The sequence below is a fragment of the Dendrobates tinctorius genome, unplaced genomic scaffold, assembly GCF_039654945.1.
Source record: "Dendrobates tinctorius isolate UK_male_01 unplaced genomic scaffold, ASM3965494v1 ptg000199l, whole genome shotgun sequence".
Taxonomy (NCBI): domain Eukaryota; kingdom Metazoa; phylum Chordata; class Amphibia; order Anura; family Dendrobatidae; genus Dendrobates; species Dendrobates tinctorius.
Genome location: NW_027361866.1, coordinates 11,315,263 through 11,343,256, shown reverse-complemented (window position 1 = coordinate 11,343,256; position 27,994 = coordinate 11,315,263). Strand labels below are relative to the sequence as shown.

General features: G+C 44.7%; 1 protein-coding gene across 1 annotated transcript in view; it reads right to left on the bottom strand.

The window, feature by feature from the left end:
- LOC141056779 (uncharacterized) overlaps positions 1-27,761 on the bottom strand; it is a 254,113-nt gene extending 226,352 nt beyond the window's left edge. Inside the window, exon 1 of the mRNA XM_073553242.1 lies at positions 27,554-27,761. The gene's annotated coding sequence lies outside the window, so the exon portion shown is untranslated. The remainder of the gene's footprint in view (positions 1-27,553) is intronic.
- Positions 27,762-27,994: the final 233 nt, after the last annotated feature.

Sequence of the window (27,994 nt, the reverse complement as noted above, 5' to 3'; positions counted from 1 at the left end):
CACAATTCTCCCAGTTTGGCTGGATGGCCAGGTCTAGGAAGACTTCTGGTGGTCCCAAACTTCCTCCATTTAAGGATTATGGAGGCAACTGTGCTCTTAGAAACCTTGAGTGCAGCAGAAGTTCTTTTGTAACCTTGGCCAGATCTATGCCTTGCCACAATTCTGTCCCTGAGCTCCTTGGCCAGTTCCTTTGAGCTCATGATTCTCATTTGGTCTGACATACACTGTGAGCTGTGAGGTCTTACATAGACAGGTGTGTGCCTTTACAAATCAAGTCCTATCGGTTTAATTTAACACGGCTGGACTCTAATGAAGACATAGAACCATCTCAAGGAGGGTCATAAGGAAATGGACAACATGTGATTTAAATATGAGTGTCTGAGCAAAGGGTCTGAATACTTATAACCATGTGATATTTCAGTTTTTCTTTTCTAATAAATTTGCAAAAATTTCTACATTTCTGTTTTTTTCAGTCATGATAGGGTGTGGAGTATACATTAATTAGAAAAAAAATGAACTTTTTTGAATTTACCAAATGCCTGCAATGAAACAAAGAGTGAAAAATTTAAAGTGGTCTGGATACTTTCCGTACCCACTGTATATGGTAAATAAAGACACAGCCAGAATAAACTTTTATTAGAAATAAAACAAAACATGTTTCCATTCTTATTTAAAAATAACAAACACAGTTATACCCACCTAACGCTTATTCCACCGAAACCCTTGTTCTCCTGTCATAAAACTAAAATAAAAAATATATACCTCACCTGTCAGCCATTCTGTCCCAGGCCATAATCCATGTCTAGGTGATTAATAGTTTTCAACCTGGACGGTGCCAAGATGTGACCGTCCAAGCTGAGAACCACTGGTGAATGAGCTTCTGGGAACGCAGTGTCAGTGACCGGTGGTGACTTCATCGAAATTACTTCGGGTCACTGAAGCCGGGTTCCCAGCTGGGCTGAACTGCCATCACCTCAGCACCGGCAGTTCAGAAGGGTGGAAGATGAGATGCTAGGTTGACACGGGATCTGAATGCACCATAAGTGTATAAGAGATACTTCAGTCAACTAGAAGTGTATAAGAGATACTTCAGTCAACTAGTAGTTCCCGAAGATGGCCGACTGATACGACTTATCGCCGCTAACAATGGCCAACTGACGGTTAAGGGGATCGTGTGGATGCAGTTGAAAATGTTTGGTCAAGAGCTGGGTCAGAAAGGGATCGTGCTGGTGAAGCATCCCCCCAGAAGAGGGATGGAGGTGACGCTCGGAATGAACTGCTGCAAAATTTGAATTATCAGATGTATGTCAGTTAGGGACCCCGATACCGGACCCGTGCTACAAACCACCGACCCACACCGAAAATGTTACACCATCTAGTGCTGAGCTGCAACCTTCTGAAGAGTGCAGCTCCAGGGGGCCGGCTAGGCCTGGTTTGAGTGCCAACGCGGACCACGATCTCGCTGGCACCCAGACAAGAGGAACTCTTAATGCTGCCAGTAGGAGCTGCACACAGACTGAATGGGCTTAAAGTACTTCTTGAGCCAGCTCCAGAGAAGTCCTCCTTTGCCAAGGCGTACGTGGCTCAGTCCCTGGCAATTGTGAAGAATGGATGGATGCCAGTCAAATGTATCAACTTTTTAGATGGTGCTGTTACAATTTCTGCTGGTACCATTCTGGCTGAACTGTTCATGCAGAAAGGGAAGGTGCCTGACAAAGCAGTGTTCAAACTGCACTCAGATCAGCAGTCATCCTGGACATATGCAATTGAAGTAGGCCGGTCTGAACCCCCTACTGAAGAATTACATGGTCGTGTGATCATGGATCAGATGGGAGTGGATTGAGAGAAACTGACCTCCGTGCAACTGGAGCAGTTGGAGAGGGTCTTGTGGGAGCATCAAGAGAACTTTTTGTGACATGGGGAGGACTTTGGTTGTTCCCAGACAATTGAGCATGAGATCCCCACAGGGGATACTCCTCCCATTAGGGAACATTATTGTCAAATTCCCCCAATGCTCTATTAAGAGGTGAATAGCATGGTGGCCAGTATGCTTGACAATCAAGTGATCCGAGAGAGCCAGAGCCCCTGGGCGGACCCTGTAGTCTTGGTGCGGAAAAAGGATAAGACTCTTTGATTTTGTGTGGACTATAGAAAATTGAATGCTCACACGGTGCACGACACACAGCCATTACCTAATATGGAAGAATTCCTGTCGGCACTGGGTCAGGCCAAATATTTCTTGACGTTAGATTTAGCAAGTCACTACTAGCAGGTACCAACAGCTGAAAAAGATTGGGTTTGTCTTACTGATGGGGCTCTATGAATTCAACCGGATGCCCTTCAGGCTCACTAATGCCCCGGGAACCTTCCAATGCCTGATGGAACATTGCTTGGGCCATCTGAATTTTGTGTCAGTCCGAATACTGTATATCTAGATGTCTTCGTTTTGTTCGGGTCCTCCTTTAAAGACCATCTTGAGAAGTTGCGTTAACTTCTCCGGCGGCTCAGTCGATACTGCCTGAAAATAAAGCCAAAGAAATGCCAACTATTCCAGAGTCAGATTGAGTATTTAGGCCATTTGGTGACCCCGGATGCTGCCCGCTGCCAGTAAGGTTAAGGCTGTACAGGAGTGGTCACATCCTTGTGACCTGCGAGAGAGCCAGGCCTTCTTGGGCAGTATTAGTGATTTGTACCTACATTTTCACAATTAGTGGGTCCCCTGAATTAACTTTTAAGAGGGACAGCACCGGGTCCCTAAAACCAGCCCATTCAATGGGGTCCCCAACAGCAAAAGGCATTTGATGAAGTGAAAACCGTCTAATGCGAGTGCGCCGTTGTTGGCGTATGACCGGTTTGATTCCCCTTTTCTAGTGTACACAGATGGTAGTGTTCTTGGGTGGGGGTGGTACTAGCACAGGTGTAGGATGACCGGGCGTGGGTGATTGCCTATAGCAGCAGGTCTTTAAGAGACACGTAAGCGTAATCCAGCTAACTTTAATTAATTCAATTAATTTCAGCTGAAGATACTGGCCCTGGTGTGGGCAATGACAGAACGCTTTGCCAAGTACCTAACAGGAGCTGGGGTGCTAAGTCATGATGGATAACAACCCACTGGCTCACTTAGTGAATGTAAAACTGGGAGCATTGGAGCAGTGGAGGTTTGCCCACCTTGCTAAGTTTAATTATCGCATTAAATTTCGCTCCGGGTGGGAAAATGGGAATGCATTGTCAAGGGTACCCCTTGGGTCCTCAGGGGAAAATGTTGATGACCGACTCAAGGACATTGAAACTCCGGCCTTGGGGCAGATACCTATCTTCCGAAGTGTGATACACTCAAGTGGGATGGCATCAGGGATGCCCTTTGTCCTGGGTAAAATGCCCTCAGATTGGGCAAAAGACCAGGATGAATGCCCAGACATTGTGCTTGTGCGCCGTTGGGTATAAAATGGGGTCTGGCCCCGTGAAGAGGACAAGGCTCAGTTGTCCACAGAAGGAATGAAACTAGTGCGACAATGGGACAAGTTGTATGTGGATCAGGGCCTCTTGTATCGCAAAATGTACCTGCCATCCGAGCTGCAGGACCGGTACCAACTGGTAATCCCTGTGGGGATGATTCCAGTGGTTGCTTGTGAGGCTCATGAGAAGGGGGCCCACCTTGGAAGTGAAAAGACACTTCAGTGGCTACAGCAAGTCCTCTATTGCCATGAGTTGGGAGAGATGGTGGCAGATGTGTGTCGGCAGTGTTGGGTCTGTGGACTCAGTAAAAGCACTGAGCAGCGGGTCCCCACACAGTCTATTATGATTTCTGCTCCGTTAGAGCTACTCATGATTGACTAGGTTTTGATAGGGTAATCTATGTCTGGGTACTCCTATTGCCTGGTAATTACAGATCACTTTACCAAGTATGCTGTAGCGGTGCTGACAAGGGACCAGACGTCAGAGTCGGCAGCTGAGGCCGTGTGTCTATATTTCCTCCAAGTGTCCACAGAGAGTACACTTGGATCAGGGGGCATGCTTCCAGTGGGCACTGATGAAGTAGCTGCACTAGCTGTATGGCATCAAACAATTGAGGCTGACACCTTATCACCACCAGGGTAACGGGGCATGTGAGCGCTTTAATCGAACCCTGTTGCAGATGTTGAGGACATTAGAGGGTAGGCAGCAAGCGCGCTGGCCTGAGTATCTCCCTGAATTGATGTGGACCTACAATAATAAAGTGCACAGCACTACTGGCTATTCACCACACATGTTGATGTTTGGGAGGTCCGGCAGGGACATTGAGGATTTGAGCATGCCAGATCCCTCCTACATTCCCACTCAGACTGCATCCGAATGGGTACAAGAGCACTGGGTGGTGCATCAGGTGGTGGGTGATCGCCTTCGTCAGGTGGCCCATAGGGACATGCAATCCATGCAAGCACAACCGTTTTCTCCAGGAGATAGAGTGTTGGTGAGAGCTAAAAGACGATCAGGGAAACTGAGTGACCGATGGGAGGTGACACCGTACATGATGAAAAAAACAGGTGAAACCTGGGACTCCAGTCTATGATGTCGAGCCGGTGGGGACAGAGGGGCCAACCTGTAATCTTCACCATAACATGCTACAATGGTGCTGGTTTGAAGACTCAAATCCCATTCCCAAGGAGCCAAAGGCCGTGTCTCAGGGGGTGGGTACTCCTAGTGCTCTTGAATTTGATGGTGTCTCTCCTCTCATGCCTGCTTACGTGCCCCCGTAGATTTGGTCATCTAGAATGTGTTCCGGCTGCATGGAGTTCCGGCGGGCAGACAGAGCGGACTAATCAGACCCTGGAACAGTATCTTCGATGCTATATCAGCTATTCGCAGGATGACTGGTTGGAGTTGCTTCCACTAGCAGAATTTTGTTACAACTCCCAGAGTTCATCTACTAAGATAACATCCTTCTTTGCCAACCAGGGTTATCATCTCAGTATTCCTCCCAGATCCCCGATCGATGCACCGATGCCTGCAGTTCATGAGAGTTTGGCGACAATGAGACAGAATCTGGAAACCCTGAAGAAGTAGCTGTCTACTGAACAGGAGAGATATAAAAGTTCTGCCGATAGGTTTCGGAGGCCTGCATCTATGTTCAAGGTAGGGGACTCCGTGTGGTTATCCACAAAAAACTTGACATTGAACATTCCAACACAGAAACTGGGAAAAAAATTAATCTGCCCGTTCAAGATCTCTGGGATCGAGAGTTCAGTTGCCTGTTGTTTGAAGTTACCAAGGACCTTGAAGGTACATCCTGTGTTTCATGTCTCCCTATTAAAACCAGTGTCTCCAAATACTTTTCAGGATATTACACCTACTCCTCAGCCTGTGTTGGTGGACAGACAAGAAAAATTTTTTGTAGAGAAGATTCTGGACTCTAGAATCTGCAGGAATGAGCTACAATACCTCATCAAGTGGAAAGGATATCCATCTGAGGAGAACTCTTGGGAGCCAGTGAGTAATATCTGTGCTACTCAAAAGATTACTCTGTTCCATCAAAGATATCCTGAAAAACCTGGTCCTGGATCGTCCTGAGGCCGCTTCTGAGGTGGGAGTAATGTAAGGATTCCAGACTTTCCTTTGTGCTTGTTCGCCCTTATCCAAGAAGGAGTAATGAAGAAGAACAGCATCTCATCCAGGTGAAGAATATATAAACATTTATTGTGCCATGACAAAATGCGACGTTTCGACCATCACATGGTCTTTATCAAAGATAAAGACCATGTGATGGTCGAAACATCGCATTTTGTCATGGCACAATAAATGTTTATATATTCTTCACCTGGATGAGATGCTGTTCTTCTTCATTACTTGGATTTTGTGTCCAACTGGGTCTTTGGACTTTGAACGTGCCTCTCTTGAATCAAGGATTTGCTGTGAGCCATTTTTTCATTTATGCTTATCCAAGAAGGAGTCTTGTATCTCGCCTTGTCATGGAACTTTCTGTCTGTACTGATTATTTAAGTCCGGGCCGTGTGTTCCTCCTTGCCTGAGTATTTTGTTGCTGTTGGCTCCAGAGCTCCTGCCTGTCTACTGGTGGACTCCCTGCTGCTTCTGCTCATTACTCAGTGCTCTGCATCTCCTTGTTATGATGGCTACAGTCCTCTGTGCATCTCCCTGTTGCTGTCTGTGCTTAACTACTGTCTGGAACTATTTGCCTCTGGATCTGCTGTGGCCTGTAAAGATTCCTGACATCACCATCTCCTCTAGGCCTGTGTTTTTTGGTTTGCGGTGCTGGACTTGTGCGGGACTTTTAGCCCAAAAAGATACATATAGTTAGCTTCTCCTCTTAATGGCACTCCGGTATAATGCTGGTCTTCTACGTTTAAGTGCATTTCCACCCATATGATTGCTAGACTTCTACACTTTAGTGCTATGTGCATGCTCATTCATAATATAGCTGGACTTCCTTTTTAAACTCGGTGTGCTTAATCTCAAACTTACTGCTGGACTCCGACATTTAGTGTCTTGTGCACACCTGCATCATATTACTGTTGGACTGGTGCATATTAGCGGTCGTGCCTCCCTCTTCAGTTACACTGGACATTTCCAACATTTCCTTATTGTGATGTGCATTCGTTACTGTTACAGGAAGTGCTCTGTTAGTTTTGCTTTACTTGCATCATTCTATATTGTGCTGTGTTTTCGTTACCATTGTAGGAAATGCTCTGTTAGTTTTGTTTCTCTTGTTAATATATTGTACTCATTTGGATCAACTTTGATCTCAGTTTTGTATTATCCCACACAATTAGATTTCATAGTACCCATATAATTATTACAGATGGATGAGGGCTTGTGTTTTTATCTTTAGGTCAGTATGATTATCAAAATACCACACTTGCATTTATTTAATTTTACATTTAAATGATAAAAAAGGGTTGTGAAGGTTGTATTTTTGTATGATGAGCTGATGGTTTTATTGATACCAATCTGGGGTGCATACAACATTTTGATAGCTTTATAATATGCTTTTTAAGGGAGGTGTGGTGACCGAAAAACTGCAATTCTGGCGGTTTGATTTTTTTTTTTCTCTTTAGTGCTTTGTATCATATTTTTATATCAGGTTAATTCATTTTATATATTGTGAGAAGGTCACTGGTAAAATACTGGAGGGAAGATATGTGTCACTCAGTATGTTAGGCTCAGTGATGTGAACCTGGAAAAATGCTCCAGCGTACTAATTGCTGAGAGACGTTAATCAGCCACGTTAAGGGCTAGGTTTTTGTGAACAGTTGAAGAGTGGGTGGGATACTTGTTCACCATATCTCCACTGCAGGGTGTGGTGCAAAGGCTAAATGTGGAGTCTTTGGGCTCGTTCCTTGTTCTGAGTGAACCAATTTACCAAAATATGTATATATATATATAGATAAAGATAAAATAAAAATAACATAAATTCAGCCCTGTATATACAATTGCAATGTCCAGAATGAAAAAAACAAACTTAAATACATTAAAGTGTGGTATCCAGCTACCTATTCTTCTACTGCTCAATGAAACAATTGTTGTGTGGCAGTAGATCTGTTCCAGTGTGCCAGAATTGCTTTGGGCACCGTGAGTTTGGAGATGTATAATATATTGCATGTGCGCATACACAGGACTGATAAATGAGCATTGTGTATTGTACTTTACTGCCATCTTCTGGTCAATATATGGATATGAAAGTTAGGTATCAATCTCCTCACAGCAAGCTACCATAGAAACAGCTGGGAAAGAGTCTCCCATCTCAGTGCTAACAAACTTCCTGTAAACTATTACAAATCAGTCTAGTAGTCACAGCAATAACTATAGCATGCTTTCCTGCCACTGTGTTTGCTGCTCTGCTTTTTCTCAAGTCTGGCCATCGTGACACGACAATTGGGTGCACCTTGTCACGGTGGGATGGCTTTTTGATCAGAACAGTGTTAACTAAGTACACTATGTTTTTTACATGTACTATTACTATTTATTAACTTGCTTACTACAGGGTATTTGCTCATTTTGTTTTTACTTTATGTTCTGTCTGTTAAATGGCCACAGTGTGAATACATACGTACCTACACATTGCACTTATACCAACTGTAGGAAAGCCAGGTTGGCTAGGGGTTGATTCCTATCACTAAAAGCCCTGATTATGTGCACCAGCTAATGTATTCACTATTGGAGGTCAGTTGGTGGAGGCTGAGCAGAGTGGGTTGTGTTGGACCTGGAGAGAGACAAGCCAGACTCTCTGAGAGCAGACTGCATAGGTCGTGTGCACCAAACTAAAGATGTCACGGGTTGCTATGGACAATAGCTGTTTTTTGTCTCACCAAGCTGCAGCTAGGTCGACTGTGTGTGAATAGCCAGGGTCTATATTCTTTAGTTAGTGCTTGGACAAGGCTAGGGATTTTATGCTTATAGTTTTGTTTTTATTACTGTACATCCAGTGGAACTGAACACTATTCCATGTGTGATATAAAAACCCTATGACTTTGTGTTCCAAGCAGCTACGAGAGAGAGTGACCCCCCACGCAAAATATAGTCTGGCTCAATTTTTTTGTTTTAAGTCCACATCTGAGTCTGGTTGTTTCCAATTGCAGTAACATCATGTGCGCTCCAACATCTCAACCCAGACATCACATCGATAGGAGCCCACCCAAGGAGTGGATCCTATACCAATCTCTATAAGTGCCACCTCCTGCTGTTGATAATTGCTGTGGACATGAGGGATGTGTTTAGGGGTCCAGCAGTAGAGATAAGTAAACCCGTGAATGTTCAGGTTCGCCGAGTTAGACAAATATACAGCAAAATATTAGGTTCAGACCCGAACTTGACCTCAAACTTGACATCAAACTTGACCCCAGACCCGAACCCAATATAAGTCAATGGGGACCTGTACTTTGGTGCTTTTAAAATGGCTGTAAAACGGTTGTAAAATGGTCATAGTGAGGGCTAGTGGGCTGCAAAATGAAGCTAAATGGAGATAAGAGCAGGTCAATTACCCATCAAAAAAAGATGTGAATAGGGAAATTAATTAAAGGGGTTCGGTCGCCATAGCAATCATTGGAAAAATAAGAAGTAAATGAACATACAAATTTTAACAGTGCCCTCACAGAGACCGAGGTTAGCTACTTCCAGGCCAGTTAAACATTTTACCCACAGAGCATTGAGCACTGTACCCCTAATTAGCAGCTTACAATTTTCACCCACAGAATGTGGGACAGAGTACCCCCTCAAAAGCAGCTTACAAATTTCACCCACAGAGCAGGTGACACAGTACCCCTATATTAGCAGCTTGCAAATTTCACTCACAGAGTACACTCTAAGAAGTAGCTTACAAATTTCACCAAAAGAACATGGGGCAGAGTACCCCTAAGAAGTAGCTTACAAATTTCAACCACAGAACATGGGGCAGAGTACCCCTAAGAAGCAGCTTACAAATTTCACCCACAGACCATGGTGCACAGTATCCGTACATAAGCAGCTTACAAATTTCACTCACAGACCATGGAGCAGAGTACCCACACAGCTCCAAGATGTCTGCTCCAGTAGCGTATGTTCCAAATGCCGCTGATTAAAAGCTTGTAGTATGATCTTGGTTTGAGTTAGTGGTCCACAGGGAGGCTTGCCACTGGCAGTCCCATTAAATATTGCACCCACAGAGCATGTTTCCAAATTTCCCCAACAGAAGCTGATAACAATTTTCACACCCAGATAATGGCCAACAGTACCCACACAAGCAGGGTTGTGGAGTACATACAGTGTCTTTTGGAAATCTACTTCCATAAATATGGGTTCAAAAATACAAACAGCACCTTTTGCTACAGCACTATCACAAACATGAGGTGCGCGGACACCGCGACATGCGATGTAGACTAGAGCAGGACCTGGTGGGACATGTGACTGCAGAGGAAGCAGCCGGGGGGCGGAGCCAACCCACGTGAGCCAACGGGAGACGGCTTTCAAAGATGTGCCGGGGACATAGTCAGGAGAGCCGAGGTCAGAAGCCGGAGAGTTGTGTAAGAGCCGATGAACGAGACAGGAGAATGGTGGGGGATGAGTCGAGGTCAGAAGCCAGGCTGGAACGCGGGATCCAGAGGATAAGACAGTGGGAGTTCAGAGACAAAGCTGAGGATCAGGACCAGAGTGTTCAGAGTAGTACTGAATCAGAAGGCAAAAGCGTAACCAGGGACTAGCTGAGTAATACACGGGTAAACACACACACACACAGGAACAACGATATCAAACAGAGAAACCTAGGTCAGCTGCTCAAGCCGAGTAACGGAAGTATCACTGACTCAGAGCTTGGCAAGTAGCAGGTCTAAATAGCACTCCTGGAATCAAAGAGAGGCCATACAGAGATAGCCCCAACCAAACCAGGACTGGAGAAAAAAACCTGTCCTGAATCATGACACATGGTTGCCTAAGAGTAGAAAATTTTTGTTTTACACACACATCACTCCCACTAACGCAGTTGAAGATTCTAAAAAGTTTTAGGTATGCATGGCACTATCACAGAGACAGAGTTCACATATAGAGTGTTTTTGTAAAACTGCACGTAAGCACAACCTATATCTGTTCCTCACTACAGCTGTGTCCTGTCCCTATGCTAAGCAGTGTAGAAATAAAAAAATAAGAATCTTGAACCAGGAGGAACAGGTCCAAGTGGTGGAGGAGGTGAATGTGGTGGTATAGGTGGAAGAGGCATCCAACACAGTTTTTTGCGGTTTTAGAGGTAACCCCCAAATGAAACAAATGGCAGATAGAGTTGAAGACTGGCTGGGTGCGGCTGTTATAGTTGTCTAGTCTTCCAAAGGTATGGACAAGTCGTGTGTGATTCACGCCTGCTTCATTTTTAAGGAATGTTAGGTACCCACGTGTGTTGATGTGGACAGGCGGTTGCGCCTGTCTGTGATGATCCCCCAGGGCTAAACACATGTTCCGACATTATAGTTGCTGCAGGCCAGGCCAGCACCTCCATAGCATAACTTGCAAGCTCAGGCCATGTGTCCAATTTGGAGACCCAGAAGATAAATGGGGCAGACCCATCTGTTAGTACATGGAGACGTGTGGACAGGTTGTCTTCCACCATGTTGTTGTAACACTGCCTGCTGCTAATATGGACCGTTTCAGATGGTGGTGCCAGATGTTGTGGCATGCTCATAAAGTATTTCCATATTTTGGCCATGCTAACCTTGCCTTCTGATGTGCTGGCTGTGTTGATGTCTTCCTTCTCCGCTTCTGCCTTGTTGTCCAGTGAGCCCCTGCTGTCAGGTGGGAAAGCCATTAGTAGTTTTTCGACCAGTGTGTTTTTGTGGCCATGCATTTTGTGATCCCTCTCCAGTGACGGAAGTAATGATGGTACGTTGTCCTTGTAGCGGAGATCCATCAGTGTTATGATTGAGTCACTGTAGGAGGCAGACACAAAAATAGAAGCTACGTCCAGAAAACCAGAGAAGTTGGCAACTATCAGATTGCAGACCCCTGAACCTATCAACACAACTAGCAGTAGCCGTGGGGGGTTCCTACGGTGCCCTAGACCCCTCGATCACAGCCGGAGAGCTAAATAGCCTAAAGACAGAAAAGGAAATCTAAACTGCCCCAGAGCAGACCCCAAAGTAAAAGACAGCCCCCAACATATAATGACGGTCATTCAAGATGAAAAAATACTCACACAGACAGAAAGATAGGCTTAGCAAAGGATGGGGCCCAAGCTAACTAAACAGAACAGGAAAGGAAGGTTGCAGTCTGCAATCTGCCAAAACCCTATCAAAAACATAAGCCAACAAGCTGATATGGAAAAAGACCCTGAAGCAGCTAGGCTTCAAAAACTAAATCAGCACTCAGGTATTTTCAGAAGACAGAGCTAAAGGAATTCAGCTCACCCCAGCAGGGAATGGCAGAAATCCAGAAAAACAAAGCAAAACAAAGTCAAAGCACAAATGCAAAAAGCCGAGCAGAAAACTTAGCTTTAGAAGAGCAGGAATTCAGACTGGTCTCCAAGGATCCCACAGAGAAATCACCCGCAGGGCAGAAGGGCGTCGGCGGCCTTATATCCAGTCAGTAACTCCACTCAGCCAGTCATCATCATTAGGCTCAGGTGTTTGATAATCAGGCTCACTACCTTTCTTTACCAGAAGAGGGAGTTCATCGGGCCTCAGTAGTGAAGGGGAAAATGAACTCACAACAGTACCTCCCCCTTGAGGAGGGGTCACCGAACCCTCATCCATGCCACCAGGGCGATCCGGGTGAGCCCGATGAAAGGCACGCACCAATCTTTTGGCAAGAATATCAGAGGCAGAGACCCAGGAATTATCCTCCTGACCATAACCCTTCCACTTAACCAAATACTGGAGTCTCTGTCTAGCCAGACGGGAATCCAGTACTTTCTCTACCTCATATTCCATGTTACCTTCAACCAATACAGGGTCTGGAGGTACCACCCCTGGAACAACAGGTTCAACAAACCTCTTCAACAAAGATTTATGGAACACATTATGGATTTTAAATGTGACAGGAAGAGCCAAACGAAAAGAGACCGGATTAATAATCTCCAAAATCTTGTAAGGTCCAATAAATCTAGGCTTAAACTTAGGAGAAGCCACCTTCATAGCAATATTTTTTGATGATAACCACACCATATCGCCAACCTTAAATTGGGGACCAATGGTCCTATGTCGGTTGGAAAACCGCTGGGCCTTTTCCTGGGAGAGAGATAACTTATCCACCACTTGGTCCCATATCTGGTGCATTCTCTCCACCACAGTGTCAACACCTGGGCAGGCAGAGGGCTCCACCTGCCCTGAAGAAAATCGAGGATGAAATCCAAAGTTACAAAAAAAGGTGACATCAAAGTGGCAGAACTAGCTCTATTATTTAAAGCAAATTCGGCCAAGGGCAAAAATGAAACCCAATCATCCTGATCAACAGAAATAAAACATCTCAAATATGACTCCAAGGTCTGGTTTGTTCTCTCTGTCTGCCCATTGGTCTGAGGGTGAAAAGCAGAGGAGAAGGACAACTGAATTCCCAGCTTGGAACAGAAAGTTCTCCAAAATCTAGACACAAACTGAACTCCTCTGTCAGATACAATGTTCTCAGGAATCCCGTGCAAGCGAACCACCTGTTGCAAAAACAGGGGCACCAACTCAGAGGAAGACGGCAACTTAGGGAGTGGTACAAGATGAACCATCTTAGAGAACCTATCACAAATCACCCAAATAACAGTCATCCTTTGAGAGACAGGCATATCAGAGATGAAATCCATTGAAATATGGGTCCATGGCCTCTTGGGGACAGGCAAAGGCATCAACAACCCACTAGAGCGAGAACACGATTTAGACCGGGAGCACGTCCCACAGGACTGCACAAAATTCCTGACATCATGAGACAAGGAGGGCCACCAAAAAGACCGACTCACCAGATCTCTAGTACCAAAAATACCTGGATGACCAGCCAAAGCAGAGCAATGAACTTCAGACATCACTCTCTTCTTCTACTGGTCAGGAACATACAACTTTCCACTGAGACAACGCTCAGGTTTGTCCTCCTGGAACTCTTCCAGAGCACGTCTCAAATCGGGCGAGATGGCAGAAAGAACTACCCCTTCACCTAAGATGGTAGCAGGCTTGGTCACCACAGGAGAATCAGCAAAGAAGCTCCTAGAGAGGGCGTCTGCCTTGACATTCTTAGTTCCAGGAAGAAAAGAAACCACAAAATCAAAGCGTGTGAAAAACAAGGCCCACCTAGCCTGTCTAGGGTTCAAGCGCTTAGCCGACTCTAGGTAAATCAAATTCTTGTGGTCAGTGAGGACCACAACTTGATGCTTAGCTCCCTCCAACCAATGTCTCCACTCCTCAAATGCCCATTTCATGGCCAACAGTTCCCGATTCCCCACATCATAGTTACGTTCAGATGGAGAGAACTTTCGGGAAAAGAAAGCACAGGGATTCATTTTAGATGTTACAGGATCCTTTTGGGACAAAACAGCTCCTGCACCAATCTCAGAAGCATCCACCTCTACCTGGAACGGAAGTGAGACATCAGGTTGCCGCAAAACCGGGGCGGAGGTGAATCTTCGCTTCAGCTCCTGAAAGGAAGAAACAGCCTCCGGAGACCAATTTAACACATCAGCACCCTTCTTAGTCAAATCAGTCAATGGCTTGGCAATACTAGAAAATTTTGCTATATATTTCCGATAAAAATTAGCAAAACCCAAAAACTTCTGGAGGGCCTTCAAAGAAGTGGGCTGAACCCAATCGTAAATGGCCTGTACCTTGGCCGGGTCCATTTCAATAGTTGACGGGGACAAAATAAATCCCAAAAAAGAAATCCTCTGTACTCCAAAAAGGCATTTAGATCCTTTGACATACAGGGAATTCTCCCTCAAGATCCGGAACACAGTCCGAATATGTTCCACATGAGAATCCCAATCCTTGGAGAAGATCAAAATATCATCCAGATAGATAATCAAAAATTTATCGACAAAATCTCGGAAAATATCGTTCATGAAGCACTGGAAGACAGAAGGGGCATTAGTGAGCCCAAAAGGCATCACCAGGTACTCAAAATGTCCCTCCGGAGTATTAAACGCCGTCTTCCATTCATCTCCATGTTTAATGCGAATAAGATTATACGCCCCCCTGAGGTCAAGCTTGGTAAACCAGCAAGCACCTTTAACTCTGGAGAATAGATCAGAAATCAGGGGTAACGGATACTGATATTTAACAGTAATTTTGTTGAGGGCACGATAATCGATACAAGGTCTTAATGATCCATCCTTTTTGGCTACAAAAAAAAAAACGGCACCTAAGGGTGACGAGGATGGTCTAATATGACCCTTCTCAAACGCCTCCTTAATATAGGACCGCATAGCCTCGTGCTCGGGTACAGATAAATTGAAGAGCCGACCCTTGGGAAATTTACACCCCGGGCTCAGTTCAATTGCACAGTCATAACTCCTATGAGGAGGCAGAGACGCAGACTCATTCTCACTAAATACATCATAAAAGTCCACCAAATAATCAGGAACATCATGCGACTGAGGAGAGGTGGAAAACACCGGAGCCTCACTAAAGGCACACCGACAACCCCAACTCACCACAGACACAGATTTCCAATCCAAAACTGGATTATAAAATTGTAACCAGGGAAACCCCAGAACAATAGTATCATGCAGATTATGCAACACCAAAAATCTGCAATTTTCTTGATGGTCTTGGGTGACCCGCATTACCACCTGGGTCCAAAACTGAGGTTTATTTTTAGCCAAAGGAGTAGCATCAATCCCCCTCAAAGGGATAGGCGTCTGCAGAGGTGTCATTGGAAATCCACAACGTTTAGCAAAATCCAAGTCCATTAGGTTTAGGGCTGCTCCCGAATCCACAAAAGCCTTGGCGGAAAATGTGGACAGGGAGCAGATCAGAGTAATAGCCAGAAGAAACTTAGGTTGAACACCACCAACAGAAAACGTATGTGCAAAGCGTTTCTCTCGTTTAGGACAGACAGAAATAATATGCGAGGCATCTCCACAGAAAAAACACAACTTATTACGCCTTCTGAACTCCTGACGCTGCTCTCTGGACAAAACTCTATCACATTGCATAGGTTCAGACATTTGTTCAACAGGTGGCAACACCTCTCGTGCAGTTTTGCGTTCGCGCAAACGCCGATCAACCTGAATAGCTAATGACATAGAATCATCAAGACCAGAGGGAACAGGAAATCCCACCATAGTATCTTTTACGGCCTCTGACAACCCCTTCCGAAAGAGAGCAGCCAAGGCATTATCATTCCAGGTAGTAAGTACTGCCCATTTTCGGAATTTTTGACAGTACAATTCTGCAGAATCTCGACCCTGGTTCAATGCCAGCAGGGTCTTTTCAGCCTGATCAATGGCATTAGGTTCGTCATACAACCCCAAGGCTTGAAAAAATGCGTTCACATTAGTCAGAATAGGATCATCTGGTTTCAAAGAAAACGCCCAATCCTGGGGATCGCCACGCAGCAAAGAGATGACAATTTTAACCTGCTGCGCGGAGTTCCCGACGAGTTAGGCTTCAAGGCAAAAAATAATTTACAATTATTTTTGAAATTCAAAAATTTAGACCGATCCCCAAAAAATACATCAGGTGTAGGAATCTTTGGTTCAGCAGCATGTGAATGAGCAAGGTAGGCGGAAATTCCCCGCACTTCCGCAGCGAGCTGCTCCACACGATCAGATAATTGCTTTATCTCCATTGAGAGAAAAAAAAATTCCCCCTACGGCCTCAGAGATATAGAGGAAAAAATATACACACTTTTTTTTTTTTTTTACAATTCTTTCCTGCTATTGAGTACCCTAGGATCTGCGGTATGGTGGGTGATTCTGTTATGATTGAGTCACCGTAGGAGGCAGACACAAAAATAGAAGCTACGTCCAGAAAACCAGAGAAGTTGGCAACTATCAGATTGCAGACCCCTGAACCTATCAACACAACTAGCAGTAGCCGTGGGGGGTTCCTACGGTGCCCTAGACCCCTCGATCACAGCCGGAGAGCTAAATAGCCTAAAGACAGAAAAGGAAATCTAAACTGCCCCAGAGCAGACCCCAAAGTAAAAGACAGCCCCCAACATATAATGACGGTCATTCAAGATGAAAAAATACTCACACAGACAGAAAGATAGGCTTAGCAAAGGATGGGGCCCAAGCTAACTAAACAGAACAGGAAAGGAAGGTTGCTGTCTGCAATCTGCCAAAACCCTATCAAAAACATAAGCCAACAAGCTGATATGGAAAAAGACCCTGAAGCAGCTAGGCTTCAAAAACTAAATCAGCACTCAGGTATTTTCAGAAGACAGAGCTAAAGGAATTCAGCTCACCCCAGCAGGGAATGGCAGAAATCCAGAAAAACAAAGCAAAACAAAGTCAAAGCACAAATGTAAAAAGCCGAGCAGAAAACTTAGCTTTAGAAGAGCAGGAATTCAGACTGGTCTCCAAGGATCCCACAGAGAAATCACCCGCAGGGCAGAAGGGCGTCGGCGGCCTTATATCCAGTCAGTAACTCCACTCAGCCAGTCATCATCATTAGGCTCAGGTGTTTGATAATCAGGCTAACTACCTTTCTTTACCAGAAGAGGGAGTTCATCGGGCCTCAGTAGTGAAGGGGAAAATGAACTCACAACACATCAGGGTAACCACACAGTAATTTGCACTGGTAACAATACAGGCAACTTAGCGGTCATTCCGCAGACACTGCAGCATGTATTAACTCATGTGTGCCAGGCTGTCAGAGACAACGACAAGCTGTACTCAGTGGGAGGAATATTGTCTGGGTATTCTGTATTTCCCCAGCCATGCTCTAGTGATGCCCGTGAGATGATCTGCATTCCACCCTGCTGTGAAAACAATTGTTCCTCCCCCGCCTCATCCTCCTCATCATCCTCTCAAACTGTCTCCTGCCTGTAGAGTTGGGCAGTGGACAGCGCAGACAGGCAAGCAGCAGCAGGATGAGAAAGCCAAACATGCACACAAACTGCCCTCACTTTCAACACCAGCTTCGACATGTATAGGTAGTTTTTTAGGAATCCCTGCGTCAGTTTAGCATATACACGAGGCAAGGGATGTGTGTCAAACAGGCTAGGCCCAGAGTTGTTATTAAATTTTGCCCATTATCGCACACCACCAGCCCTTGTAAGAGGTTCCCTGTCAGCAACCACTCCTCTGTCTGCTGTAAGATTCCAGTCCACAGCTCCTGCACGTTGTTGGTTTTCTCCACCAAACAGAGGAGTTTAAGAACAGCCTGCTGTCGTTTCTTCCTTTTTGTGCTCAAGTTGGTGGTGCAGATCTTCTTGATACTGAATGAGGCGGTGGAGAAAGAAAAGTAAGAGGAACAGGGAACCTGGAGAGATAAACATCCATCAATACTAGGTGGTGGTAGGACATGAGGTAGAACGCCTTTCGCCTCTACCCCTGCCTCCCCTACATTTACTCAATGGGCAATGGTGAAATTGTCACATCCTCTAAAAGCAGGGAGGCAGGTGGCCCTGTTAATCATGAGTGGGAGGAAGAGGCTGAGACTGAAGCTGAAGATGGAGCAGGAGGAGGCTCAGATCTTTTAAGGTGTGTACTCCACTGCATCTCGTGCTTGGAATTCAAATGCATGGTCATACAGTTGGTGCTCAGGTTCAGAACATTTATGCTTTTCTTCAGGGTCTGATGTCACAGAGTGTAAACCACCTGTCACTTGTCGGCAGCTGTAATGAACAGACACGGGTATGTTCAGCAGACAACACAACATAGACATACAACGGGATGATAAAGGGAGAGGAGGATGGGACACCTACTGACACCAACCTTTGTCTGTCCCTAAGCTCCCCTAATGCCCTATGTGGGTCCTTCCCCCCACCGCTGTCACTTGCCTACTCCCTGGCTGTCACTTCTACTAACCCTGGCTAGTGCACTGACTGGTAATAATGCTAGCCTTGCCACTGCAGGTAAAATTACACAGGGAAAGAGATTTAGAAGAGACTGACAGAAAGACTAACAGCTTAGAATCTGCTACTAAGCTTCACAGCCGCAGAGTAAACAGCACCAGGTAAACAGGACTCCAACAGCAGAAATACCACAGGAAAAGAACTCCACACACCTAGTTGGTCTGCATAGAAGTAACTCTATAACTGACTATCAGCTGATGGGTCATGTGACTATTTAAAGGGAGGTGGGAGTGGTTACCAACCAGCATTAGCTGACCAGCCTAAAAGAATCTGCTAGAAAGAGGTTGACATTAACTCTTGCTGGACTAAAGTAAAGAAAACTACATTTAAATTCCAGCAGAACCTGGATGGCACAATGACATAACTTCACCGCCGATATAGTTGAATGCAATGAGGAGCCCTCTCCCATCATTCCTCCTCTGAGTCTGATGTCTTACTCAGCAGCCATGATAACATCACTTCTATGCTGGCCAAGCTGTGCCGAGCAATTGAGGTGCTCAGTAGATGCACTGCAGGGATTGGAGATGCGGGTAGAACGAGGAGAGGTGAGTATTGTATTTATTTTTATTTTAAATCAGTGCGTACATGGTGGCCATAATACTGGAGGAATATGTGGTGTGCATTATACTATATGTACTCTATGGGGCTGCATTATAATCTATGGGGACTTCATTATACTCTATTGAGGCTGCATCATACTCTATGGGAGCTGCATTATACTATATCGAGGACTATTGGGAGTGCATTATACTATATGGGGGCTGCATTATACTGTAAGAAGGACAATGGGAAATGCATGATACTGTACTGTATGGCTCACTATTGGGAATGCATTATACTATACGAAGGACTATGGGGTGCATTATACTATGAGGAGGAGTGCATTGTACTATGTGGAGGACTATGGGGGTGTATTAGAAAATACGGAGGAATATGAGATGCATTATACTATATTGAGGACTATGGGATACATTATAATATATTGAGGACTATGGTGAGTGTATTATAATTTATTGAGGGCTATGGCAAGTGTATTATACTATATGGAGGACTATGGGAAATGTATTATACTATATGGAGGACTATGGAGTGTGCGCTATACTATATGGAGGACTTTGGAGTACATTATGCTATATGGAGGACTATAGGGCATGTGATACTATGGAAGACTATGGGACACATTATACTATATGGAGGACTATAGTGTGTGCATTATACTATGTGGAGGTCTATGGAGTGCATTATACCAAGCGAGCAAGACATGCTGCCTATTCATCCAGTGATTGGATTATGGATTTATGCTGGAACAGAAATCATTGTTCTCGGCAGCACAATGCCCATTGAAAATTGCAGATATGCTGCTGATAACATTATATTGTATGGTACTGTATAGTGACTGTTCTGTGCCCATCATTCTTTCTCAGGTGTAAAGAGCCTAGGAAACAAGTGTCGAATGACTTCAATATTGTTGATCACGGCCATTTAATGGCCTGAACTCAGTGCATGTAAATACAACCAAAATGTTTCTGTGTGATGGTGCAATATGTTAGCATTTGGGGCCACACTTTAAACCTTTGCCCAGGACCCCACTTTGTCTAAAACTGGCCCTGCATTTAGTGGAGGTGACGGGGCTATTCACTGTTGGAGCCAGTATTCACTTGGATTATTTAGCCCAAGTAATTTATCTCCTATCAGCCTGAGCTGCCAGGAAAATTCAGGGAGATGCAATTGCTACTGTACTAATTAGTTGCTCTCACAACAGTTAGGTTGTTAGGTGTGAAAGGAGGCAGTGACGGTTCGTGACCTACACAGCATAGCCCTGGCACACAATGCTGCACCATTGGTATTATTTAATACACTATTGGGCTTCACTTAATACTGACTACTTGCCCATTATGTGTAGCAGATGGTTATTGTAGTCCAAGCTTTCCACCTCTATGCTTCTGCAGAAGTTTTAGCAGCTCTGCAAACAAGGAGCTCAGCAGCCCCACATCCACGAATGAAAAGACAGGGGACAGGGCTACAATGGGAATGACTATTCTGATGAAAATCAAAATAGTTGTTCGGTACCTTTGTGACCCCTTGGCTGTGCCTGTCAGTTGGTCCAGCAGGCACAGCCAGAGGGCCAGATGAGGTCCGCAGGCCACTTTTTGCCCAGGTCTTCATTGGAAAAATCATTTACATTGCTTTGTTCTCTGTGCTAGTTAAAATGTTGTGAAGTGGTAAAAAAGATGAGGCTATTAAAGATCAAGTGTGTAAGCTAGTAAATAGAAAGCTGTAATAGAAGTATTCAAGGATTACTATGAAAAATCTATATATGTCGACAGCTCAATATTCCTTAGAAAAGTGGGAAAAATGTGGCCCACAGGCCATGTGTGGTCCATTGGCTGTTCTGATCCGGCCCACGGGCTGGGAAAGCCAAAAGGGCTATATGCAGTGCGTCCAGCACCACGCATCCTTCATCTGCCTCACTTTCACTGGTACCTGTATTCTGGGGATACAGTTATCGGTGAAATCAATGATGGAACAGGTAGCAGACAACTCTCTCTTCCAATATTAACTCTCTGCATCTGCGCAGCAGGCACAATAACATCACTACATCACACCAGTAGAGCCTCAGTACACAGCACAGGCTGGAACTGTGGGAAACGGGGTGAGGTGAGTAGCTTTTTTATTTTTTCACATCTTACTGCAAATGGTGGCTGTGTGGGGAACATCATACTGTGCATGGTGGCTGTGTGGACCACATAATAATGTATGGGAGCAGTGTGGGGACATCCTTCTGCATGGTGGCTGTGTAGGGACATAATATTATGTAAGGGGGTTTTGTGGGGACATTATTCTGTGTTAGTGGTCTTTGTGGGGAGATAATACTGTTTGAGAGGACATCTTACTGTTCTAGGTGCTGTGTGGCATCATACTTTGGGAACATTTTACTGTGTGATGATGGTGGGGGCATCATAATGTGTTGGGAACTGTTGATCAAGATACAAGGACTGTATAATAGGAGCATATGATTTACTGCATAATATAAACTTTATAAAAAGCAGTGAATTACGTAAGGTTGATTTATTGCTACAGGTAAGAATACAGGTTACAACAAATTCTATTGTAACATGTATTAAGAGCAGCAGAGAGCCATCATACTTTATTCTGCTCAATATTAAGCAATAAAAATGAATATAAAACAATAATCAGAATTAAGTTCAGCCGGTTGGTGCAGCCCTCAACAACAGTAACAGTGGCTCTTTAGAAAAATTAATTGCCTACTCTGCTTTACAGAATTTGTATACTTTGTTACCAAATAGTATTAATTAACTATTTCCCATAAGTACCTTGAAATCTTATCGGCCCCTATTATAATGTCAGAAGATGAGGCTGTACTTAGATTGGTAAAGCAGGGTAAACACCTAGAAGTGATGGCCTTCTATTTAAAATATACACTAAAAACAGTAAAGTATAGGTTGAGTAACTTTTTAACTGCGTATTTGAAATCGGTTCCTTCTATTCTTGCTTTTTAATTTACGAAGCCTTGATTGTTTTTCTTAACAAGCCTTAGAACGATTATCAATCTTATAGACCAATCTATCTCTCGAATGCCAATATTAAAAGATGTTGCAAAGATGTTGGGTAGATTGAGCCAAGTGGGGTACTGTCCCTGAAGCCGCTGTGTGTTTTCTATTAGCCTGATAAATAAATAATCAGCATCCGTCATCTTATTGCTATTAATAGGCCCCAAAAATAATTTTTCAGGCCTGGTGTGTGTATTCTAGTAGTATTGGAAATCAATATATTGCATTAGCCGTCTCGTTGATCTGGTGTGTGTTTTTTGTTAGTCTGGGAAACACATAATTGGCATTACCTTCTACTTGCCATTTTTAGGCCGGGGGGGCATAGAATGAGGGTAGGGGCTGTGCTGATGGGGGGAAATTAAATGTGTGGAGGAGCTGTGCTGATAGGTGAAAATAAAATGAGGGGCCGTGCAGATGGGAAGGAATTAAATTGAGGTGAGGGGCTGTGCTGATGGAGGGAAAAAAATAAGTTGAGGGCCTGTGCCAATTGGGGGGGAGTAAAATGAAGTGAGGGACTGTGCTCATGGGGGGAATAAGCTGGGGGGCTGTGTAGATGGGAGGAATAAACTAATGGGCTGTGTAAATGGGGGAATAAGCTGAGGGGATGTGCAGGATGGGCATGGAATGAGGGGCTGTGCAGGGGCCATAAAATGAGGAGATGTGTGTTTGAGCCATGAAATGACGGGCTGTGAAGGGGGACAGCAAAGTATATGATGCGCTGTGGTGTCCATACTGTATATGGGGCTGTGGAGGTCATTGTACTGGGGGCTGTGGTGAATATCATAGTATTCATAGGGGCTGTTTTGTACATCATACTATTTATGGGGGTCTGTGGTGGAGATCATACTATATATGGGGGCTGTGGTTTTGACCATACTACTGTATATATTGGGGGATTGTTGTGGATATCATACAGCATACACAGCTGTGGTTGTAGGGGGTGGACTGACCTATGGACCTGTCTGATGAAGGAGGGAAATGTAAAAGGTGATGTGTACAATGCTTTATTCTGACTTGAATATACATGTGTGGGATAACAGCTAGAAGTAGGAAAGGATGGTGTAGTACTGGGTTTGACCACAAGATGGAGACATAGAGTAGTAAGAAAAAGACTTAGCAGCTTTAGGCTAGGGAAACCGCAAAGTCATGGTTGGCGAAGTTATGGGGGACTAAGGGCCCCGTCACACATAGCGACTCACCAGCAATCCTGACAATGTTATCAACTTGTCAGGATCGCTGGTGTGTCACTACATGATCGTTGGTGAGCTGTCAAACAGGCAGCTTCACCAGCGATTAGCACCAGCGACGCCGAGCGGGCGCGTCGGGGCCCGATCCCCGAGGTTGTATGGATGCTAATGGTCCTGCAGCAGACACCGGTGGAGTAGTGGGCTGTAAATGCACTACTCCCATCTAAGACTTGGGGGCACAACAGCAACTTGGATAGTGAGCCGGGACTCAGGAGTAAGGAGTCCCCGAAGCAGGCTACAACTGTCTGCCATACAAGTAGAGTTCTTGCGAACATCTGTCAGGAGGAACTCCAGTGTAGCTCAGTACTAGGAGATCGTCACACTTAAAGGCACGATTGAGGAGACGTTCAGAAAGGCACATGTTGGCGGAGTGTTGGAAGGGAGCATTCCATCTGACTTGGAGGTTGATTGAGCCCCTGACCTGGAGGACACAGTGCCGAGGCAGGCACCTGTGTATACTACAGACTGTGAGTAAAGCTTTGGAACTACAAACCCTGGTGTCCTCCATTGACTCTTGCGCCAGCACACCTGGTACCGCTACATCTGGGTACCAGCCTCTACACTACCTGCACCTCTCAGCTACCCCTACATCTACACTGCCCTGGGACTACGGCTCCACCTGTGGGGAGCTTCACCATCTTGGCTGCAACACACCACCCGTCCCAGAGGATCTGCATGCAGCATTGGCTTAATACCTCCCTTGCCGAACACCACAGGTGGTGTCACAAACTATTCATCATTTCTATTTCATTGTTCTTTCAACCCCCCTTTTGCAATGGAACAAACCGGGTCACAGCTTCTGTGACAACTCCCATTGAGATCAATGGGCCCGGTGCCGAGTACCCCGATAGCCCTGGCTGGGGGCGCTCCACGTGCTTGCCAGCGGGAGACCAGCGATCAAAAAAATGTCCTGGCCATTCCAGGATGATCAGCGATACCCGGCAGGGGGGCCGGTCGCTGGTCAGTGTCACACACAGCAATCTCTCTGGTGAGATTGCTGTTGCGTCACAAGACTTGTGACTCAGCAACGATCAAGCTAGCGAGATTGCTATGTGTGACGGGGGCTTAAGAGGGGATTTCCTAGGAAGGGAAATAAAAGGAGGAAATGTCCCGGGGGCAGGGCAGACACCCAGGAGGAGAAAGAAGAGAGAAGAGCTCAGGAGAAGACGGAGGGAGGAAAAGCTCAGAAAGAAAAGAGGAGAAACGGAGACTCGGAGAGGGGGTTGGCCCTGAGAGGACAGCTGCGGGTCAGGGAGGCGCTGACCAGAGAGGGCCTGGAGTACCGGACGGCTGGACACAGAAGGAGCAGTAAGTGTCGCAGCGAGTAGACTCGGTCGGGGGAAACGCTGTGGCCATGGGTCTAACGGCAGCCACGGTGGAAGAACCCAGGGTCTTCGCCAAACAGGAGCAGGAAGAGGGGACAGGTACCCAGGCCTAGGAGCAGGAGCTGTTGTGGTTGTGGTGGATGTCAAGAGTACACCCATGTTTTGGACCTGATTGATCGGATTCCTGTGTCTGCCTCCAGCCTGTTCCACAGCCAAAAGGGACCACCCCCAAGTCGGCACACGTACCTACATGGTAACCATCATACTGTGTAGGGGAACAGTGTGAGGAGTGATTACAGTTTGAAAAGGGCAGTGTGGTGGGCAGTATAAGGGCATAGTGTGAAAAGGGGCACAGAATGCATATGGAGAGGGGAGAGCATTGGATAGAGTCACAATATGGAGGGGGGTTAGCATGATGGGGAGACCTTGTGGAGGAAAAAAAGGGCAAAGGAAAATTAGAGAAGGGGCAGCCATAGTATATGCCTTGTTTCATAAGGATGTTTGGCAGGCTCGAAGTGGCCCACAGGGGAACAGGAAAATCCTCTAGTTGGCCCCTGTGAAGGAATGATTATTACGCTTGATTCACAATTTGCAGGAAAAGGTATCATCTAATCATTCACTAAACATTCTAGCCAAATTAATATTACATAGAAGCAATACATTTGTGTACTAGGGTCAGGATATTTTTGCATGTATCTTAACAGCGGCCCCCAAAAAACAAGGTTATTGGTGGGCCTTTGCTGACCCAGTCCGACACTGGCGGACTGTGTGGTGGTTTTAGCTGATAATGATAGACAGTGTGGAAGTCATGCACCAAAGGAGGCTTATTTAGGGTCATAATATGGACAGATATTTTTATGCAGATGTGGACATCTGGCCTGGAATTACCTCCTTGTTGCTACATTAACTCTGGTTAACCCGACTTTTACTTGTAGAGGGGACTCCCCGTGTTGTTATGTTTGGTTATACCATGGGCTTCTCCTGGGTTTTTTGGTAATGGGACTAATAATTGTCCTCTATACTTGACACTCATATCATGTGTCATTTGTCTGTATTGTCTTGGACTATTTTGATTACTGTGACTGTTGTGTGATTTTTTTCATTAACTTTTCTACTGAATAAACTTTGTACTGCTTTTTATACATATATCACCTGTGACTCCTTTTTTCTTCCTGGTTTTCCCTGCACAGTAGCATATATCGGATCGTCGATAGCTGCTACTGTGCCAGCGCCATTTTCAGACTGATTTTTGTTTTTAAATTTATGTATGACAGCAAAAACAATAATTAAATACACATTATAGATGCGATCATGCTGCAGCACAGGCATCGCTGCCGCCACCTGCCTGTAGGAGGTGTTTTTTTTTTTTAAATATATATAATATTCATTGTGTAAACTGGGGTGGGGGTGCTGGTCATTGAGGGATCAGTGACCTGTAAGAAGCCATACTGATGAATAACTTAATCAGAGCACCACATGAAGACCCCCCACAGGCCGCCCCAAAGCATGAGCATATCATTAACTCAAAACTGAAAATAAAGATTAAACAACAACCTCAAGAACGATTTCATCAACTAAGGTATCATTGTAATCAGTATAACAGCCCAACTTGTCACTGTGTGTAGGTCACTGTTGCTACTCCTGCTGTTAAGGGGAGAATAGATGTCATATGAATATATACAAGAATCAAATCTATAAGTTTATATGGATGCTTTGCTCAATATTAGAATGTAGTTTTAAGATATTTTTGGTTCTCTAAGACTCATTTCTGTATCCACCTAGTCCCATCGAAACCAGGTTAGGCTAGGCCAGAAACAATAATTATCTGCGTAATGATTATTTAGTAAATATAAAACATGTGAGATCAATACTAATTTGCTATTTGGGATAATCAGTAATTTGGAAAGAACCCATGATGTAATGCAATGAGACAGCTCGATTTTTGCTATAAAATGTTGTACACTTCTGGAAATAAATCAGAAATCATTTGAGAGACAATTGCTTGCATTTGTCCCGATTTCTCCAGCCGTAAGACCCCACATCCAATTTGGAAGCAGACAATTAAGATGACGACACACGCATTTTGTGTGCCATATCACTGCTGACGGGTTCCTTTAAGCATACAGTCCTCAGATATAGACAATAGTAGCATACCTTGATGTGATAGAACTTCAGTTTTACTTATCTTGAAGAACAGTTCCTGGACATTGCTTTTCCAAGCAGGATAAGTTGAAAAAAATCCTTGAAATTGCACTCACTGTTAAGTCACATCCCTAAAGTACACCACTTTTTTTTACTTTTGCTAACATGTTTTTGTGAAAAAGGTAAGAATTCTAGTGGAAGTGAAGTGGTCATCAGAGTTTGCTACCTAACCCATTTGAGTGGAAGGGGAGATGTGCATTATGGGTCCTGTTACCATAGTCTCTGAGCCATTCCTTTGCTTTGGGTTGGGGTTGAGGGGGCTCCATTGGCTTCATCTGCCTAGAGCACCATAATACTTTGTCCCAGCCCTGATTAACTGCTAATACTTGTTACGATAAAGCTTTTTGTACTTGAATTATCAGGGTTCATTCACTTGACTATATTTTCAGTCCAAGCACTGTTTGTGAAAAAACCTCTCAAACGGATTGCACTAGGAGCAACGGTATGCAATTGAGCCATTCAGATTATAGTTTAATACAGACCAAATGTCCTTGTAATAAGTTATCACAGCACGCACTGGTCTTTTCTGTATGTCAGATGAGAATCACCTATTGAATTTCAGTCTATGGGTGTGCAAAAAAAAATAAAAATAAAGGATCCCATATGAATCATTCACATAGCATCCAATCTTTACAGATACATTTTTGCCAGTTTTTTATATGGCCGCTTGCAAAAATTAATTACCCACCCCTGTTCTAATGGATATATATTAATTATTTTGTCTTAAGCATACAGTCCCCAGATATAGATAATAGTAATATACCTTGATGTGATAGAACCTCAGAGGTTTACTTATCTTGAAGAAGAGTTCCTAGGACTTGTTTTTCCAAATAGGATAAGGTGAAAAAAATAATTTCCAGTTTCACTGTCACAAAATTCAGTACTTGTATGAGAGTCTGAGCCCAGATTATAGGGTGTGGCAAGTGGAATGTTAATGACACAGTGAAAGAACTTCAGGGTAACCCTGCAGAAGAGGTGGTGCAATAAAACAAACAGATGGCAGATATATTTTAGACACCTTGCCATTTGAGGAAAACTCCTCCCAGGAAAACTTCAGCAATGCAATACAGAATCCAGAGACACAACAGAGGCTGGAGAATTGCAGGAGTCTGAGACAATGCATGATATAGCAGCTACAGAACTTAATGAGGTTGTCCACTACTTTTTCATTCATGACCTATCCGTGGATAGGTCATCAATGGTT